The sequence below is a fragment of the Micromys minutus genome, assembly GCF_963924665.1.
Source record: "Micromys minutus genome assembly, chromosome: 14".
NCBI classification, from domain to species: domain Eukaryota; kingdom Metazoa; phylum Chordata; class Mammalia; order Rodentia; family Muridae; genus Micromys; species Micromys minutus.
The window spans coordinates 9,697,019-9,701,496 of record NC_137983.1 but is presented as its reverse complement, the minus strand read 5'-3'; the positions used below and the strand labels follow the sequence as shown (position 1 = coordinate 9,701,496).

Here is a 4,478-nt window from a genome sequence, read left to right as displayed (position 1 = left end):
CGTGTTATCTGTTTGATGCATGTGTAAATAGAATAGACTGCGATTTCTCTTATGTGTAAAGTCTTTAGCATGTGGGGCTGCCAATGTGAAAATGCACAGTAGATTAAAAAGAACTGTTTTACCCACCTTTATCATTCCTCTGGGTGAAGATAGAAATGAAAAGGTGATATTACAGGTAACTCAGATTAGTCCATAAGAACAAAGCCAGCCATGTTAGCCGTTAGCTTCTGCTTGTGTTGAGATTTAACTGTTCAGAGAAATGTTAGTTTCCTATAACATCTGTATTTATATTTCTATGCCATACTTTCTCACAAGTTTATAATTTACTTAGCGCAAAATCTTGAAAATACCAGGTTGTCACTTAAATGATTTTTGGTGGGAAAATTATTTCATATAATTTCAAAGTTACAGAAAAATCATATGGAAGAAAGAAATGGAAAGAATATCTACTCAGTGTTTGCTTACATCATTTGCCAACTTTTGTTCAATTTGCATCCTCACTTGAAGTCTCCTTCCTTGTCCTTTTTTCCCTCATATTTTAAATTTTTCTGCATACATACTTCTCTATTTGCACATACCTGCTTTTGAATGCCCAGAAATTCAGAATACGTATTCTCTTTTATACATACACTTTTTTTTTTTTTTTTGGTATTATCTAAGGACAAAGAAGTGTTTTATGACTCTTGGTGCAATGTTGTGGATGATGAAATGCAACACAGCTTGCTGTTGCCTGTTCCTCATGCAGTGCTTAGTCTTGCCAGGAGTTCCATTAATGGTATTTATGTCTATTTTCGTTCTTTCCTTAGGAACTAATCAAGGAGCCTGAATTGCTTTCTGCTGTAGTGTTTTTAATTCTCCAACTTGAAAATCTTCTTAAGATTCTTGTGCTGTATGACCTTGGCATTTTGGTACCATGGGCCAATTAATTCATGAATATTTTAATATATGGTTGTCTGAGAGTTGCTTTTGCTTTTACAAAGTTAGACTTTGTTTTTCTTTTAGCCAGGAATATATGATGAATTTTCATTATAGCACATAATATGAGGACAGGCTGTAGTTGTTGTTATGGTGATGCCTGGCATCTTAGTATCAAGTTGCAGTCTGTAATTATGAACATCAGGAAGTGAGGACTTCATTACAATAATAATCAGACACTATGCAGCTGTAAAATTGCAATGTGGGTTTTAGGAGACTTTTCTCTGTGTCTAATGTTAATCCTTGTCTCAGGTGAGTCACAGGAGAAGGAGACACAGCAGAAGCTCTCATGCACTAGGATTAGGGAACACAAAAGTACCCCCAGGACAAATGACATGCACACAGACAAGTGTGAGCCTGCGTCAGATGCTGTCTCCACCTTTTTTGTCAGGACTGAGCTTCAGGCTTGGCATGTTTCCTCTGCCATCATGCTCTGCCTGTTGGAAACTTCAGTTAGCATCATTTAGTAGAGGTTGGGATAGTGGAGTGGAGAAGATTTATACCCATACTGAAATACTACCTATCAATAAAGTTGATATGAGCTCCAGGTTCTAGAGTTCTGAAGGTCCTGTGAAAATGTCTGTTATTCCAGTTTCAATTCCCAATATTACACTTGAGAAACTCTAACTTTGAACTACATGCAAAAAGGAACTTGAGAACAATAGTTCGAACTTAGCTGAAATGATATGTATGTCAGTTCAGTGTATGTAGGCACATGTGCATACACATATTTAATTGCAATTGTTTTCATACATATATAGATGATGGATTACATTATGCATAAATGAATTTGGAAGGACTGAGAAATTCATAGCAGTGAATCACACTTTACAGATTTAGACTTTTTCTCAGGTTTATCATAGACTTGCTCTGTGTATGTTCATTATTCTAGTCATGCATTTCAGATTTTCTTCATTGATTTCCCTCGTCATTGGTATGTTTAATGTTTTCCTCAAATCTAAAGATAGAAAAGTTTATCTGTAAAAAAATGGTATAAGATTCTTAATCGGATAAATTTGTTAATTACTTCTGGGACTTAAATATATTGCCGCATGGAGTGCCTAGGCAGGTAGACAAATAGTTTTCTAGGTGTGTCTGTGAGAGTACTCAGAATGAGTGCAACATTTAAATTGAGACATTGAGAAATATAGATGCCTCTGAGTGTCTTCTCTAATCATTGAAGTACTGAGTTGAGGACATCCCCCAGTCTCCTTAAAACAGGTGTGTACTCAGTGAATAGCTTCATTAGGGCACGTATGTGCAAACATGTGATATACTTTGACCACATGCCCCTCCCTCCTCATTCCCAGCTCCCCTCAGTCCCCCAATCACTATCCCGTCAGTCCCCTCTCTTCTAGATAATTTTGTTTCTATTTTTCTGTCATATATACATGCATTTCTTTTACGTATCTAGTGTACCTTCCAGAACTGAGGGGAAACCGTATTTTTCTCTTCCTAACATGGCACTCTCCAGTTACATCTACTTATCTTAAGAGTCACATAGTTTTACTGGTCTTCTTAGCTTAGTAAGATTTAATAACAATATCATTGTGTATATAAAACACATTTTCTTGACTCCTCTGTTGTCACGCTTGTATTCCTTCTGTCATATTGCTACCATGACAAATGCTGAAGTAAATGTTGCAGTACCAGTGATCCTGTAACAAGGTGACCTAAATCATCAGGAAATATCTCAAAGTAGAGTGTCTGCCTGAGTAAGTCTACTTCACGTCCATATGCTTTCCATAGTGGTTGACTATATTTTTGCTTCCATATGCTCTTGTAAAACAAAGGAAGGACAACTCTTGCTCTTGATCATGTGAAATGTCCAAATGTCCTTTTTAAAAATTGCATATTTTATTTATTTGCATTTCAAATGCTATTCCCTTTCCCAGTTTCCTCTATGGAAGACCCTTACCTCATTCACCTGCATCCTGCTTCTATGAGGGTGCTCTCTCACCCACCCACCAACCTAGCCCTGCTGCCTCCAGGCCCTGGCATTTACCTACACTGGAGAATTGAACCCTCACAGGACCAAGGGCTTCTCCTCCCACTGATGCCTGACAAGGTCATCCTCTGCTACATATACAGTTGGAGCCATGGGTTCCTCCATGTGTACTCTTTGGTTGATGGTTTAGTCCCTGGGATCTCTGGGGGGGGGGTCTGGCTTATTGATATTGTTGTTTCTTTTATGGGGTTTCAAACTCCTTCAGCTCCTATCTTCTAATGGTTGTTTCTTAGGGAAGTCTCAACAATACAAGGGGTATAGTAGCACGGTAGAAATACGCCAGGAAATGTTTTTTTTTTTTTTAATTAGATCAATATTTGTATTTAACACTGAATATACAAAATGGAACTCTAAACTTCACGTAGATACTCTTACACTTGTCTATCACAAACATGTCCAGTTCATGCATGTGCTTACACGTTTCTGTTCTGATGCCTCCTGAAGCCCTTCGTCTAAATCACCTACACATACACACATTTGGCTTTAATTGTTCAAACATTCTAAGCAAAGCTGATTTCAGTTTTCATCTTTATTTATTTAATTATTTTTACAAAGAGAATTTTGTTTGTCACTATTAAAAATCTAGATCTTAAACAGATTTATGTACTGGGGGTTTATATCCATCAGCTCTTTCAACCTTAGCCCCTGTCTCGCCTCCAGTTGTCTTCCAGAACTACTGCTTCACTGTGCAGCTCTGTGAGTTTCCCAACTAAAACTTTCATTTTTTCACTATTTTTCGTTTTCTAACAAAGACATCACGGAAAGGACGAATGACCTGGCAAACCTTTTTTATGTCTTTCCCAATGCTGTCCGGAATCGTTTATTAACCACTTTCTTCAAGTCATTTGTCTGTACTCCTTGGGTCATGATTTCTATCATCTTCTTCCAGATCTGGTAGACCTGCTAATCCTGTGCAAAGAATACCTTGTGTATCTAATTGTTGGATTTTTTTTTTTTTTAACTGAAACCAACACAGAGAAGTCAGAGCAAACACCCATCTGTCATCTTGACATCAAAATGAGCTTCAATTACAGTCTGCCACTTTTTTACCATGGAAGACATTTTGTCCCGAGTAAGACCGATGTCATGAAAGCTAATCACAGTTTTTGCCCTGAACGTTCTCAGTAATTGGCTTGAATTTTCTAAATGCAATTTTGTCATTCTGTAGGTTGGCAAGGCTCAGTTCAAAAACATGACCCTTGAAGACATCAAATGCAATTTGAGTTCCTTGAGTACTTGTGACTAGTGTTTTTTCCAATGTTTCTAATATTGAACATAGGAAGAGATTTCACTTTTTCAGAAAATGGGTGGAACTAGAAAATATTATCCTGAATGAGGTAACCAAGTCACAAAAGAACACTCATGGTATGCACTCACTGATAAGTGGATATTAGCCCAAAATCTTGGAACACCATAGATGTAATTTACAGTCCATATGAAGATCAAGAAGGAAAACCAAACTGTAGATGCTTCAGTCTCTCTTAAAAGGGGTAAC

The 4,478-nt window shown here is 37.3% G+C and overlaps 1 pseudogene across 1 annotated transcript; it reads right to left on the bottom strand.

The window, feature by feature from the left end:
- Positions 1-3,572: 3,572 nt before the first annotated feature.
- On the bottom strand, positions 3,573-4,260 carry LOC308429765 (small ribosomal subunit protein eS1-like; annotated as a pseudogene). The gene has a single exon. The product of its transcript is annotated as a small ribosomal subunit protein eS1-like (transcript).
- Between the last annotated feature and the right edge of the window lie 218 nt (positions 4,261-4,478).